This window comes from Cryptotermes secundus, unplaced genomic scaffold, assembly GCF_002891405.2.
Source record: "Cryptotermes secundus unplaced genomic scaffold, Csec_1.0 scaffold176, whole genome shotgun sequence".
Lineage (NCBI taxonomy): Eukaryota > Metazoa > Arthropoda > Insecta > Blattodea > Kalotermitidae > Cryptotermes > Cryptotermes secundus.
In genome coordinates, this window is record NW_019731569.1 from 261,717 (window position 1) to 279,048 (window position 17,332).

The 17,332-nt window shown below is 44.2% G+C and overlaps 1 protein-coding gene across 1 annotated transcript in view; it reads right to left on the minus strand.

The window, feature by feature from the left end:
* Nucleotides 1–17,332, minus strand: part of LOC111867061 (phosphatidylinositol 3-kinase regulatory subunit alpha) — a 156,012-nt gene that overhangs the window by 27,795 nt on the left and 110,885 nt on the right. The gene's annotated exons all lie outside the window — the stretch shown is intronic.

The following is a 17,332-nucleotide window of genomic DNA, read 5'->3' on the forward strand; positions in this document are numbered from 1 at the left end:
ATATAATAATCACCTAAGAAACCGTGTACTGGGGATATAGGTTAAAACCATATTTTAATTATTATACGAAATTTAACTAATATGACATTTATATAAGTGAAATGAATCCTGAAGGCATAGGTTGTGAAATGTGAGCTGGGCTCAACTGACTTAGGTGAAGGCTTTTGTGATGATCACAGTGGCCGTGCAGTCTAAGGTATGAAATTTCTTTGCCCGCTCGAACGTTGGGATCTTCGGTTCGAATCCCACTCTAAGCATGAATGTGTGTTTGTGTTTATTCTGTTTGTTTTAGGCGGTAGAGTAGTTGGTTGAGGGCCTATGCTACAAGTCGGAAGGTCGCGGGTTCGAGTCCTGATGAGGTCATTGGATTTTTTTTCAGTTGACCTAATGCTTCCAGCCGCACTAAGGCCCTGGGGCCGACTCAGCCTCTAACAGAAATGAGTACCAGGAATTAATTAAATAATCTTCCTGGTGAGTAAAGCGCGGCTGACAACCTTACCGCCATCTTTGAGCCCATTATCTAGATAATGTGGGACCCTCAACGTCTCGCAACCCTATGGACCTTCACGGCCTGTTACAGGGATAGCTTTACTTTACTTATCAGCCCTGCGAGAGGCTGATCCCCTGCCAAAGGAGTCCTACCGACTGTCTTATGTTAAGAAACTGAAGAGAAACGCTATGCTCCAAGTGAGCAACAGAAGAACGAAGAAGGCTTTTGTAATTAGTGACGAGCCTCTGAGCTCTTAACTGGGAAACACTTGACCAGCTGATTTCACTACAAACTGCACAAAGACTGTGTACTATGAAGTTAGTTACAATCAAAACAAATTTACCCTTTAAGTTCACTTTACCCTAGATATAAGAGGTCCCATGTACAGGATAACCACCGTTATGCAACTGATCATGTGACTGATGGATGGTCTCTCACAAATCCCACATGAAATTATACTGTCCGCATGGCATGGATCTAATGTACCAGGTAACTATCAATCATGATGTCGCTAATTCTTTTACAAGGACTGTGTGGTAACTCCTGTTACGTCTGAATGTAACTCAAACGTAACTCACGGTTGGTGGGGATGTCCTTTTCATGCATCCAGGCGTCATTCTGAACGAAACTGCAAAACTCCTCTTGAACAACCAGTTACTGGCTAGGATTTGTATGAGGCGATATTCAGAGCATTAATACGTAATATTTGTTACATTTTCCGAATTACACTCGTATTATTGACACTGAACCGCCTCTGTGGTCTAATGTTCAGAGATCTAGAGATCTCGGGATCGATTCCCGGCACTACCAGATTTTCTGAGAAATACTGGGTCTAGAATGGGGCCCACTCAACCTCATGAGGATAACTGAGGAATTATTTCAAGGAAATAGCGGCTCCGGCCGAGAAAAACCGAGATTAACGGCCGTGGAGATCCGTTGTGCTGACCACGCGACACTCTATCCGCAAAAGTCGGCACTAACTTCTCTGACAAGCGGCGGTAGCTCGGTCGGTATAGTTCGCTTGCGTATTACAGGCCACGGAGTTTGTTTTTATTATTGACGCTGAAGCATGATCGTTTATATGGGCGTATGAGCAGTCAAACGGTTGGTCTGTTCACCTCGCTTTCGTCAAATAAAGCCATAGAGGATATAAATCTTGACTAATCAAATGCTTGAATAGACGGAACATGAACCATCTAGAACTATACAGAAGAATCTGAGATGCAATTTTAAACATTATAAAACTTCCACTGAACCCAGAGACTCTTGAGCTATGCAGATGATAAGTTAATTTCTTTCTTTTCACTTTGACTTATGGTACGCTAAACAGTGTATAATCTCTTCGAATACGGCAATAACTAGGTCCAATTTCCAAAACTGCCAACAAAACACATACAACTCTAGCAGCAGGAGCAATGTGCGGAATTTTGGTTCCGAGCCTAAGGGAGTTTGTGAATAGGGTTGGTGCTGCGGGGGGCACATTTTGACCTAAAAGGGAGGGATTAACACGAGAACGGAGTTACTTAGCGAAGGTAAAAATTTAAAGTAGTCCCTGTGCTTAAGTAATTAAGTGCCACGCCATGAAAACGTAGATGGGGAGTAGAGGTATAATTCAATCATTCTTGGTCTCGGCACTAGACCGATTTAGCGAAGAGGTCCATAAAAACAGGGGCCAAGATGAATGAATACAAGGCTATATCGCAAAACGTGAAGGGTGAAAGGAGCTGGGAAGACGTAGAATATCTCGTGGCGTTTAGTCTGCAAGCGAACTATAACGACCGAGCGACCGCCGCCGCTTGTCGGCGTAGTGCCAGCTTTAGCGGATAGATGGTGTCGCGTGGTCATCGCAACGGATCCCCACGGCCGTTAATCTCGGTTTTCTAGACCGTGACGTAGCATACAGGAAGGAATTATATCAGAATGAATCTTATGGAAATAGGTTCTGAGGATGCCGTATATACTCGTATTTCAGTTCCTCGCAATAAGGACCAGTGGCTGGCTCTCGCGAACACTGCAATGAACCTTCGGGTTCCATAAAATGTAAAATTCCCACTTAACCGCAGTATTAGCTTTTCCAGAGCAAGGCAGCCGGGACAGCCTACTCGGTATAGCGACTGGCTACGGGCTTGATGACCGAGGGGTCGGAGTTCGAGTTCCGTAGGGTCAAGAATTTTATCATCTCCACGTCGCCCAGACCGGCTCTGGGGTCTACCCAGCCTCCTATTCAATGGGTAGTGGGGGCTCTTTCCCCAGGGGTAAAGCGGCCGGAGTGTGAAGGAAACCACTCACCTCGAACTAGTTCCAAGGTCAGGAAAATGTGGATCTATATATCCATTTCCCCACACACCTTCATGGCGTAGTGCTTCATATGTTAAGCACAGGGACAAATTTACCTTCTACCTTTACCTTGACGGATATTCAATACACATCATAAATTCCGTACTATGCGGATGCATTTTGAATTCCTTCTCTTCCGTCATTTAAAGTTTTTTTTTTTTTTTTTTCTGAAAGGGAAAAGGTGAATGGTTTCGGACGCTCTTCGATTGAAATAAACGGAATATTGTCCACTGTCAGCACTTTTAGGATAAATTAGCGCCAGAAGCTGTACTGACTGATCAACATATGCATGTTATGCTCAACGCCTAACACTTTAAGAGTGAATTTCTTCTACATAACACAGAGTGGCGCAAAAGGCTGTATACCGGAGCGTAATCGTTGTCTGACATGCGCAGAAACGGGTTTTAACATCTGCTTGCCACCTATCCACACGTACAAAGGTGCCACAACACTTCTTCCCGCCATTTCTGTTCTAGATTTCATTACGTTAAAAAAAGAAGCACGGATTTTTGCTTCAAAAACGTGGTGTAAAACTGATTTTCCAGCTACTGTTGCACAGTTCCATCAACACGTAAAGCTGTGACAAACTCTGTCAGGCGCTTGAAAAACACGATGCTGTGTTTGATTCTTCGAAAAAGGGTAGACCGAAAACATAGAAGGCAGAGGATAACAAAGCGTTAATTTTCCAAGCCGTTATCCACAATCGCAAGAAACCTTCTCCGGTGCGCGCAGTCTCTGGACGGTCATGTTGACGGATATTACACGAGCCAAGTTTAAACGTCACATTCCGAGATTAATTTCTGGGTTGCCAAAAGATGGACGAACCTTATCGCATGCTTCACTTTCGTGAGCTCACGTTACAAGAACTTGACGAAGACAGGAAGGGGGGGGGCAATTGAATATATATGGCCGACAATTTGAACATTAAAATGACACTGACATGTAACTCCGTGGCTTTAGTCCGGAAGCGATCTATACCGACCGAGCGACCGCCGCTTGTTGGCGAAGTTGGTGCCAACTTTAGCGGATAGAGGGTGTCGCGTGGTCAGTTCAACGAATCCCCACGGCCGTTAATTTCGTTTCTCTAGACTGGAGCCGCTATTTCCTTGAAATAGCTCCTCAATTATCCTCACGAGGCTGAGTGGATCCCGTTCCAGACCCAATACTTCTCATAAAATCTGGTAGCGCCGGGAATCGAACCCGGAACATCTTGATCTGTAGCCTCCGGTCTAGAAAACTAAGATTAACGGCAATGGCGATTCGTTGCGCTGACCAAGTGACACCCTTTATCTGCTAAAGTTGGCACTAACTTCGCCGACAAGCGGCGGTTGCTCGGTCGGTATAGTTCGCTGCGGAGTATAGGCCAAGGAGTTTGTTTCTGTACTCCATTTATCACTTAAAAGTCTGTCGGGGACGTAAAGATAAGAAATCTAGGAAGTAAATGTCTATGGTTTATTTTAAGATTAGTTATTTACTTTAATTTGATAGGACATAAGAAAACACTGGAAGATTAACGAGAATAATCCATAGCTCAAAGGGGAGTCCAACGCACTGTATTAAACAATTCGATGCCCTTTACAAAAATCTACTAAAAAGTTAAAGTTGTCCCTGTGCTCAAGGAATTAAGCACTACGCCATGAAGGCGTATGGGGGAGTGGAAGTATAGATCCGGGATAGCGCAGTCGGTATAACGACTGTCTAAGGGCAGTTGAAGTCCCTGTAGGGTTAACAATTTTCTCTTCTCCAAATCGACTGGACGGGCTCTGGGGTTCACCCAGCCTCCTATTCAATGGGTACTGGGAGCTCATTCCCCGGGGTGTAAAGCGGCCGCGACGTGAAGCTGACCACTCACCTCCAGCTAGTGCCGAGGTCAAGAAAATGTGATCTACAAAAATCGACATGATTCTAAAATGGCAGGCCTATTAATATTATTTATCTTACTGATGCATTAACGAGGGTTCCGTAGTGGAAACATGATAGGGGAAAGCTGAGAATAACTAGGTTATCTCAGTGAAGCTCTGTACTTGTTCCTCTTCTCGTAGACCTCTGACTGAACTCGTAGTTATGATAAGCTTTTGAAACGCAGCAGACGCTACTGAGCATCTTTCTTTTAATCTAAAACGACCGCCTCTGTCGCCTAGTGGTCAGAGTTCCTGGCTACAATCCAGAGGTCCGGGTTCGATTCCGGGGGCTACCAGATTTTCTGAGTAGTAGTGGGTCTGGAACGGGGTCATCTCAGCCTCGTGAGGATAATTGAGGAGCTATTTCAAGGAAACAGCGGGCTCCGGTCTAGAAAACCGAAATTAACGGCCGTGGGGATCCGTTGCGCTGACCACGCGACACCCTCTATCCGCTAAAGTTGGCACTAACTTCGCCGACAAGCGGCGGTCGCTCGGCCGGTATAGTTCGCTCGCGGACTACAGGCCAAGGAGTTTTTTAAACAGGTGTTTTAGTAACAATGCTGTGCCAAACGTGGTGTTTATACACCGTGATGAAAATGCGGGAAAATTTTTAACGGACAGAATTAAACCATGGAAATCTCGGGATAGCCAACCACGCTACATCAAATGGAATGGTGGTGCCTTCCCGATACAAGTCGGACGCAACTCACACTTAACCTGTTCAGTATCTTTATTAGGGTATCCCTTTGTGTATCTGTCGGCTCCCTCATTCATGGAGCTGAGCCCTTCTTGAGAAGTCGTCAATTGTGCAGCCACTTAAGAATTGTCCTAGTGTTTTATGGAACCCGAAGGTTCATTACCGTTTTCACAAGAACCCTCCACTGGTCCCTATGATGAGTTAGATCAATCCAATTCATACTGTACCATCCTATCTCCCTAAGATCAAATTCAATATTATCCACCCATCTACATCTTGGTCTTCCCAGTGGTCTTTCATTCCAGCTTTCCCACCAATATCCTACATGCATTCCTCTTCCCCCCAATTTGTGCTATATGCCCTGCCCGCCTCATCCTCCTTGACTTGATCATTCTAATTATACTTGGAGAAGAGTACAAGTTATGAAGCTCCTCATTATGCAGTTTTCTCCAACCTCCTGTCACTTCATCCCTCTTCGGTACAAATATTTTCCTCAACATCATGTTCTCGAACACCCTCAGTTTATGTTCCTCCCTTAATATCAGAAACGAAGTTTCACACCCATACAGAACCACAGGCAAAATTATAGTTTTGTATATTATAATTTTTATGTTTTTGGACAGCAGACGAGAAGACAAAAGGTTCTGGACTGAATGGTAGCAAGCATTACCCGAGTTCAATCTCCTCTTAATTTCCTTCTGAATAAGGTTCTGACTTGACAGTGGTTTCAAATTTTAGGGTAAATGTCACTGATTACGACAAACTTGAAAAAGACTTTGGAGTATTTTAAAGTATCCCACAAATTTAGAAAAAAAAAATCCTAGGCGACGGAGTGCACCGGGACGCTCAGTTTAAAGATAATTCTAAATGTGTTACGCTGTTATACAAATGTAAATGAAATTTTGAACACAAATCGCATCTACTCTGTTCTGTCAGAGTGTAAAATGTAAAGCCGTCCTTTTGCTTAACTTACGAAGCACTACACCATTAAGGCGCATTGGGGGAATTGATGTATAGATCCACATTTTCTTGACCTCGGCATCAGTTGGTGGTGAGTGGTCAGCTTCACGCCCCGGGAAAGAGCCCTTGTATCGTTTGGACAGGAGGTTGGGTAGACCCCAGACATGGACATGGTGAAAATTCTTGACCTTACCGGGACTCGAACTCCGACCTCTCGGTCGTCCATCCCGTAGTCAGCGTTTATTTTTCCATATTTTTTATTGCAAATTTATCTCAGCTCCCAGAAGTCGGTCATTCCGCCTTTTTGTTGCACCAGTAGTTCCAGGAGTACGCTAGGCTCTTATTGCAATACCGGTTTACTTCTGAACCGCAGCACAATATAATCCATCAGCAGTACTATTCATTCTAGCGTCATGTCTTATGTATAGTTAAGGAAGGCCATGGTTCATTTGCAAACCATGCCAGTTGTCATGACTGGACTGTTTCATAGCTCCCCATCCCCCTACCCCCCCCCCCCCCAAATTGAAATACATAAATAGGTCACGGCTACTAACTTCCCACTACTCTTCAACATAATCACGCTGACATACAGAAAACTGACTGATAGGCCATTCGGCTGCATTTTGCAGCTCTGGGCTTGGCTCTGCTTCCATTTGATCCAACGTAATTTTGTATTCTTCCGCCTCATTTAATCACAAAGCTATTCGTCATTCACAACCAGCATCGGAACAAAAATCTAAAAAAAAAAAAAAAACTTCCAACACAGGGACGATAACATCGACTACGGTGTACGGTGGCTCATGCGGTAACATTTCCAATTTACATTCTGAGGCTAGAGGTCGGCCCTTTCCGTATTCAGAGGGTCTTCCTGATTTTCCTCAGTACTTACAGAGAGACCTGCTACAGCCCCGTCAATATTTCACAACTGACGACACAGTTAACATTATATCGCCCAGGTAAACATTTCAGTAAAATCTGATTTGAAGTACGAAAATAAACATACGCTGGTGGTAGCACGTTCCTCCAAAACTAATTCTACCAAACTGCAAGGCGTCACTTTCCAAAAGATCCGCCAATATTAATATTAACCGCAAAGACAGCCTTGAAATCTCTGAAACAAATCCATCATTACAATCACCAGGCTCGAGGCATCATAATCACACAAGGCAACCGTGACCAATAATTACTTTACTATTTTCTTCCTTTCCCCAAATCATCCAGGGTGAATGGATATCTGACTGATAAAACAACGCTCACATCAACAGAGCACGCACTGGGAGTGGCCCAGCAACAAGGCATCAAGTACTCTCCCCGGCCTAAACGTAGAAACGACGCCGATTGGGTAACTGTTCGACCAATGGCAGACATGAAACAGTGGTGTACCCGGGGACCGGGGAACACAACCTTGTTGCTACGTTGCCACATGCACGAATGCTTTGACCTCAAAGTAGAACACAACCTTGCCTGTGCATTCGAAATACGACAGAGCCCCCCCCCTGTTTTTTTTATATAAAACCAATATCTATATCGTTATAATATCAAATATCACTAGATACATTTTAGTTCGAACTTACTTACTTATTTAGCAACAGTCCTTAGAGTTCTGCTGCTGTTATTTTGCAATCTCTCAATCCTCAAAAAAAGCACAGAAAAGAAAATATAAAAATAAGGGACTCTATCATAAAGTTAACCTGAAATTAAAACGCTAATAACTTGCGCATAAACAAAGACTATCCACTGAAACATGGCAACATTCAAGGTCATCCAGCTTAACCAACCAAACGTTGACATAAGGATGCCAAGTTTGAGAATAGTACACGAGATAAGGATGGGTAGTCGTAATACCACGGAGAAGTTTTACAGATCAGTAATCTCTGCTAACATGATCAATTTTTGTAACGGCCAGTTTAGTCTTCTTCCGTCTATACTGCAACAGTATCTTAGATTATACTAATCCACATTTAATTCACTAAAATTTTTAAAAATGTCATTAAAATATTATATACCGTATTTACGCATGTATAGGCCACACATTTTTTGCCAAAAATTCAAGAGGAAAACTGGGGTGCGGCTTATATTCGAAATATTCGAAATCACACTTCATTTAAATATATATATATATTCATAATTAGTAATACAGGGTGTTCTACTCCTGAAATAATATTCCAAGAAAATTATTTTTTCTATAATTTCTGTCTGAAAATTGTGCTGCGGCCTATACACGCACGCGGCCTATACATGCGTAAATACGGTATATATATTCTTAAAACATCTGTTTCCACCGAAAAGAAAACTGACAAAAAAAAAATAAATATCTATGGGCACAGCCGAAACCAATAATATTTTTTTGTAATCCTATCCCATGACAATAAAACTGTAACACAACCATTTGGAACAATTACAAATCATCAGGCGTACCAATTCAATAAACGTATCACTAAGAAGGGCAGGCAGATATTCACCGCAACGTAATCCAATGCAAGAAAAAACATCTTGAAACAAGCGACGAATTCCTCTCTCTAAATCCTTGCTTACTCTTTGCCCATCACCATAATTTCCTTCCTGTCGACACTACATAAGCTCTGAACTTGAAATGACATCGTCAAACAGAGAAAGAATCGAAAAAAAGTCTTCTTAGATTTGGCACCGTGTATATGTGGTGTTAACTGACGTTTCGGAGGAACGTATCGCCTCCATCTTCAGGGTAAAATGAAAATATAAGAAATCCGGAGCGAATAGATCGTGAGAACCGGTAAAAGCAGACTGGTCTGCGATGGAGGCGATACGTTCCTCCGAAACGTAGGTTAACACCACATATACACGGTGCCAAATCCCAGAAGACTGTTTTCTTCATAGTCACCGCCGTGAAAGCCTCAAATTTTACATACAGAAAGAATCGATTTTGGGTAGCAAATATTACAAACGATGAACGACCGTATCTCAGAAATTACCTCTACCAAAAAACTGGAATATTTTTTTTTTGTATCGCTTCTTGTTTGCTGTGGTTGAAAACTGGCAATATATAGTTCATTTCTGTAGCTTTTACACAGAATTTTCTGGAAAATGACTCATCGATTAAAATGGACAAGACATGAAACAGACCTCCCTATTTATCTCTCCCAGAATTACAACACCGCATTAAAACAAACACGCCTAGTTCTGAACCCAGTGAATATTTAGGGATTTGAGAATTTCATTCCTTAATTACTGACAAAACCCAACGTTTTTATAACCACAATTCGGTAAGTACATCACATACCAAGAACTTATCTAAAACTGAAAAAATCACGCGGAACAAGCTACTGCATCAATTGCTCAGAAACACGATGTGACTTAAAACGTTTTCTGCAGGCCTATTAGACATGCGACGAAATCATAACACAGATTATCATAATTATATCGCACGGCATAACCTGAACTGATCAGTCGGAAGACCCAGGTGTTGATGGGAGGATAATATTAAAATGAATCTCAACAGAGCAGGGGTGTGTGGATTGGATTCATGTGATTCAGGACAGGGTCCTCAAACATGGCAATAAACATTCACTGTTAACAGCCAAGGAACTTAACTGAGCAGCTATTAACTTCTCAAAATTAACTTCATTTCATAAGGAAAAGGTAAAGTTGTCCCTGTGCTTAATTAATTAAGCTCTAAGCCATGAAGGCGTATGGGGGAGTGGATGTATAGATCCACATTTTCTTGACCTCGGCACTGGCTGGAAATGAGTGGTCAGCTTCACGCTCCGGCCGCTTTACACCCGGGGAAAGAGCCCTCGGTAACCATTACATAGGTTGGGTGGACCCCACAGCCGGTTTGGACAAAGTGGAGAAAATTCTTGACACTACTGGGACTCGAACTCCGACTCCTTGGTCATCCAGCTCATAACTCCGTTTCGTGGCCTTTGTTATTCGTATAACCAAAATAAAACACACCATATTTAAAAATGTAATGACAGTTTAATTTATGACAACTTTAGGTGGTCGATGTCCAAGGACAATTTCACTCCCCTCAAATATTACGTGACCTTAATATCGTAAAGTACTCACTTTCTGTCCAATTTTGAGTACAGGCAGGTTAACAAAGGAGTAAGAAGATGACAGAAAAAACGTATATTATTCCTGTTGCCAGAATAAAGGGTTCAGGTCTGACCAACGAGACAGCACTAGCAGAACTCAATGCATAACTTTCTCGAATGTCATACGAAGTTCGATTCTCGGTAGGGGCAAGAGACTTTTTCTCTTCTCCGTAAGGCTCAGACCGGTTTTGGGGCCCAACCAGCATTCCACACAATACGTTGGGGAGCTGTTTCCACGGGGGTAAAGAAACAGATGCGTGAAACTAACCACTTACTCCATCTAGTGCAGAGGTTAAGAATGATGGAGCCATACCTCACTCTCCCATACATCTTCACGGCATCAAGCATAATTAAGGTCAAGGATAAAATTACCTTTCATTTTAGACCCAAGTTCTAATCTTTCCGGAGTCACGTAACTTTGAATTTCTGTTGTTTTTTTTTCCTTGGCACTACAGCCCCAGTGGGCCTAGGCCTACCTCCATGAACTTCTCCGTTCGCTTCGGTTTTTCTAAATCTTACACTTTCGGTAGGACTCCTTGGGCGGGTGATCAGCTCGTCGCAAGGCCTCTACCTGTACACAAATACAGAAAAATGCACACACACAAACTAAACATCCATACCCTGAGTGGGATTCGAACCCACGATCCCGGTTTCCAAGCGAGCGAAGACAGTACATGCCTTAGACCGCTCGGCTACCGTGACCGGCAGTGTATAAGAATAATATATAAGAATTCAGTTCGTACCTCACAGGAAACAGATCCGAACCCACGATCCCGGCTTCCGAGCGAGCGAAGACAGTACATGCCTTAGACCGCTCGGCTACCGTGACCGGCAGTGTATAAGAATAATATATAAGAATTCAGTTCGTACCTCACAGGAAACAGATCCGAACCCACGATCCCGGCTTCCGAGCGAGCGAAGACAGTACATGCCTTAGACCGCTCGGCTACCGTGACCGGCAGTGTATAAGAATAATATATAAGAATTCAGTTCGTACCTCACAGGAAACAGATCCGAACCCACGATCCCGGCTTCCGAGCGAGCGAAGACAGTACATGCCTTAGACCGCTCGGCTACCGTGACCGGCAGTGTATAAGAATAATATATAAGAATTCAGTTCGTACCTCACAGGAAACAGATCCGAACCCACGATCCCGGCTTCCGAGCGAGCGAAGACAGTACATGCCTTAGACCGCTCGGCTACCGTGACCGGCAGTGTATAAGAATAATATATAAGAATTCAGTTCGTACCTCACAGGAAACAGATCCGAACCCACGATCCCGGCTTCCAAGCGAGCGAAGACAGTACATGCCTTAGACCGCTCGGCTACCGTGACCGGCAGTGTATAAGAATAATATATAAGAATTCAGTTCGTACCTCACAGGAAACAGATCCGAACCCACGATTCCGGCTTCCAAGCGAGGGAAGACAGTGCATGCCTTAGACCGCTTGGCTAACGTGACCGGCTTGCATTTCTGTTGCATATAGATAAATACAGTAGAACTTGGTTATAACGTCATCAAAGGGACCTAAAAATAGTGTCGTTATAACCGAAATGGGCACTTCCACAGTAGCCTTATGTTAGTCACGTAAAAATCTACCAAAAACCGAGTTAAAATGTTGCATTTTTTAGTGAAATACGTAGTTAAGTACAGACTAACGTAACATTAACGTGGAATTGCCCAAATATGTAATATCAAAGACATATTACAGCTCTTTTCACTGACAATACACACCGCACTAATACTGTATATTAAAGGTAGGCCTACTCACCAAATTACAGTAGATTACATCAATTGTTGTGCCTTACTGTACCTAGATACGAGTACAGTAATCAGTTATCTTCATCTGTTTCCTGTTACTTGCCCAATACACACTTTCTAAATTACGTTCAATGTCCATATCAGAGAAATTCAGGAATGAAAATGACGTTACATACGAGGTTGATGCATTTGTGCATGTCGTACTAAGCAAGGTATAAAAACAGTTGCTTTATGAGGAATTAGTTCGTACCATTGAATATTTGACGCAATAGACAAGGTGTCGCAGAAACCGATGTTGCTATAACCAAGTTTTACTGTATATGGGCCAGGGGACCTCAGTCAGTAAAGCAATGGGCTACAGGTTGGACAGCCGGGTTCAACTGCCGACAGGTACGTCAGACTTCCCTTCACCCCACGTCCATACTGGCTTTGGGACTTTCCCAGCCTCCTATCCAATGGGTACCGGGGGCTCCCTTCTCCGGAGGTAAAGCGGCCTGGGCGTGAAGGTAACCACTCACCTCCATCCAGTGTCGAGGTCCTCCATAAGTCTTCATGGCGTGGTACTTAGTTAAGCACAAGGACAACTTCACCTGTTACTCTTTTTCACAGGTAGAAGTAAAATGTAAGGATGTCCTTGTGTTTAATTAAGCAACACGCCAGGATATTCAACAGAGGGGAAAGGTTACTTCCACATTTCCTACAGCCGGTTGACTACATGCCGGTCACGGTAGCCGAGCGGCCTAAGGCATGTACTGTCTTCGTTCGCTTGGAAACCGGGATCGTTGGTTCGAATCCCACTCAGGGCATGGATGTTTAGTTTGTGTGTGTGCGATTTTCTGTGTTTGTGTACAGGTAGAGGCCTTGCGACGAGCTGATCACCCGCCCAAGGAGACCTACCGAATGTGTAAGATTTAAAAAAACCGAGGTGAACGGGGGAAGTTCATGGAGGTAGGCCTAGGCTCACTGGGGCTGTAGTGCCAAGGGGTGGGGGGTGTTGACTACATGTCGCTCGTCATGTCTGCTGAATTTCTGAGGAGACCCGGGTTCGAATTCCTATCTAGTGACTTTCATCCGGCACGGTAAACGCAGGAAGAGCAAGTTGTTTCAAAAAGACCACCGCTTCAGCCCACGCCATTTCCAACTCATCTTTCACGCAATCTGCCCATGATTCCACGCTACAGCCTGATCTACGCGACTGAAAAGGGTTCGTTAAGCACATCATAGCGAATGATGAGACTGGTAGGTAAAAAATGGCTCCCGAAATTCTTTATCTGTCAATTTTACATCTGGATACAGACAACTCAGGTGTTGCACGCGGTAGCGTAGTTGTAGCTATGCTACAAGCCGGAAGATCGCGGGTTCAAGTCCCGATTAGGTCATTGGATTTTTTCAGTTGACCTAATCCTTCCAGCCGCACTAGGCCCTGGGGTTTACTCAGCCTCTAACAGAAATGAGTACCAGGAATTAATTAAATAATTTTCCTGGGGAGTAAAGCGCGGCTGGCGCGTAAGGCTGAGAACCTTACCGCCATATATGAGCCGATTGTCTAGATAATGTGGGACCCTCAACGTCTCACAACCCTATGGGCCTTCACGGCCCGGTACAGGAATAGCTTTACTTTTACTTCTTTTACAGACAAGTCAGGGCACAATGGATGAATGATATCATAGTCTCAAATTACGAATATGCTTAAAATTATAGTAATTCTGACAGAAGCTTATAACCTGTTCCTAAATAATTTATTCCATGTAAAGTTTTCAAATAAAGAAAACAGAGAGGTGGATGTCCAAAAAGCCAAAAATTATACGTCTGAAACGTCCTACTACAAAGCAAAAAAAAAAAAAGTAAAGCTATCCTTGTAAATGCCCGTGAAGGCCCATAGGATTGTGAGACATCGAGGCTCCAACATTTTCTCTAGACAATCAGCACACAGATGGCGGTGAGGTTGTCAGCCTTACGCGTCGGCCGCCCTTTACCCCCAGAAATATTCCTGGTACACATTTCTGTTAGAGGCTGAGTCGATCCCAGAGGCATAGTGCGGCTGGAAGGTTTACGTCAATTGAAGAATCCAGTGAATTCATCGGGGAATCCAACCCGCGACCTTCAAGCTTGTGGCATAATGACTAAGACAACTACGCTACCGCGTGTTTCCTTAGCGCAATGTAGTACTTCATAATATTGCTGCTTTAGTCGTACTTGGATTCGACTTTCCAGCTGTTATACGGAATGTAACGAACACGTGACCTCAGCCAGTAGCATTCTGAATGATATAAACGTAAAAACGTAATCCTAAGAACGGCTACTTCAAGACACCTTTCACAAAACTGACACGGAAGGAAGCAGAAAGGCAAAACTAATGAACTGCAATATGAAGTGCCGTTGCAATATCAAGACAAAATATTAGCCGTGTCGTATCTGAATGTCTCACAGCAGTGGTTATGAAGAGTTCTATCTTCTTGAATATAACGCCATGTAGTTTATCTGCTTCACGCTGGTTTCTTGCTTGTCTTATTCTTAGACCCTGAAGATGCAGGTGAAATGTTGCTCCGAAACGTCGGCTGACTTTCAACGGGCTACACTTACTCATATCTCAAGAGGACATAACTCCCAAATACTGGTCTTGTTTCTCATTAGAACACATTGAATAGTTTAAAAATATAAATTCCTTCCGTTCAGAAGGAAAGAGATACTGGGAAGACCAAGGCGTAGGTGGGTGGACAATACTAAAATGGATCTTAGAGAGATAGAATGGGATGGTATGGATTGGACCGATCTGACTTAGGATAGGGACCAGTGTAGGGCTCTTGTGAACACGGTAATGAACCTTCGGGTTCCATACAATGCTGGGAAATTCTTGAGTAGTTGCAGAATTGGCGGCTCCTCAAGAAGGGCTCAGCTCCATGAGTAAGTAAGTAAATAATGTGCCCAAACACGTTACAATTTTCCTTACGAACAGAAAATCTAACAAGCACATAACTTTGTGGTCCTGTGGAAAAATTCGAAAACTCAAAATTCCTTCTCACATACTTTCCAATAATTATTAATTAACTGCTATTTTCACCGTTCGCCGGTCACGGCAGCCGAGCGGTCTAAGACATGCACCGTCTTCGCTCGCTTGGAAACCGGGATCGTGGGTTCGGATCTGTTTCCTGTGAGGTACGAACTGAATTCTTATATATTATTCTTATACACTGCCGGTCAGAGTAGCCGAGCGGTCTAAGGCATGAACTGTCTTCGCTCGCTTGGAAACCGGGATCGTGGGTTCGAATCCCACTCATGGCATGGATGTTTAGTTTGTGTGTGCGTTTTTGTGTGTTTGTCTACAGGTAGAGGCCTTGCGACGAGCTGATCACTCGCCCAAGAGTCCTACCGTCTGTGTAAGATCGAGAGAAACCCGAAGTGAACGGAGAAGTTCATGGAGGTAGACCTAGGCCCACTGGGGCTGTAATGCCAAGGGGGGGAAAAATCACCGTTCGGTGTTTAGCAACGACTGATGACAGGCTAGTGTAGAATAAGGAATTGAAGTAAGTACTGCTATTAGCAAATAGTGTTCCCTGACGACGGGCAGGGATAGCGACTGGCCACGGGCTGGACTACCGATGGGTCGGAGTTCGAGTCCCGTCAGGGTCAAAAATTTTCTCTTCTCCACGTCGTCCAGACCACCTCTATGGTCCACCCAACCGAGGACTCATTCCGCGGAGGAAAAGCAGCCGGGGCGTAAAGCTGACCACTCGCCTCTAGCTAGTGCCGAGGTCAAGAATGTGGATCTATACATCCACTCCCCCATACGCTTTAATGCGCCAACTTTTCATTTACTTTCTTTTTCAATGGCTCTTCCAGCCCATTCATGGCCCAGGCCTCTTATTCAGTTCCGTAATCATTTTTCACAGACGGTAGGACTCCTTGGAAGGGGGATCAGCATGTCGCAAGGCCGATACGTAAACACAGGATAACACAAACACAGACTAAACGCATAAAAACCAAGCATCAATTCCTTGAGTGGGATTCGAACCCACGATCCCAGCGTCCGAGCGAGAAAAAGCAGTTCATGACAGCGCGGCTATTGTGACCGGCTACTTAACCTTTACTGCTATTAATAAACAGTGTTTTGTTGTGTTCCTTGCGGAACTGAGTGAGTATTGGCGAATAAGGAAACGGGTTACCGCCATCAGGCGAAAACCGACCTTATGTGTACCTAAGTACATATCCCAAACCCACGACTCTGCGGGCAAGATCCTTTGCACCAAAAGTTATGAGCCTTGTGAGACATTAAAAGCGAAACTCCGAAGTATCTTAGGACGCAGAGCCGAATTTCCCAGCTTCGTGCCAGGGGGACTGACTTATGGAGGTGACAGCATCCAACACAGCAGTACTCGAGGTGTATACGCGAAGAGGATGGCTTGCAGGTGCGGCGACGTAAGGGCGGTATCGCACTAGGATGCCACGGCGTCCAGCTGCCAGATGGTCGGAATTGAATTTCGATTATAAATCTTTCGGTTCCGAAAATGGACATGTTTGAAGGAAACAGAAATACAGGCAAGGACATCAATGGACTGGCCTCAGACTGTCGTGTGGTGTTGATTTGGCCTTTACCTTCGTGGCAGCGATGCCAGCAGCATTAGCACTTGACATCTTGGTTGGCAGCGATGCCAGACAGATGCCAGGTGCGATATATGGCTAATAATTAATACACTGAGTTTGGCCGAGATGCTGGTAGCTGCGCCATGGCCTCCCGTTGGCATCCTAGTCCGATACCGCCCTAAGAACATGGACTTCGCGCATTAGATGCACAATGCCGTGTATGTCGCCCTTCTCGATGTTCCACCCTTACGTTCTACAGCCTCCAGAAGTACTACGTGCCTAAGCCGTACTGCGTGAAACAGAACAGCAGCCCTCCCCGTGGGGTACACGAGATACAGAGGGTGATCTGCTTGCATATATTCGACAATCTCTGCGCCGTTCACAAACCGAACAGCATTATTACTCCACTTCCACAGTAAGAACCGTGGAGTGCCCCAAGCGTTTGTCACCCTCAATCCAGTCGCTTCTGAACGAGAAATCGAGCACGTTAGGGAGCCTGTAGATTATTCTATTCCTGCCCGAAGTA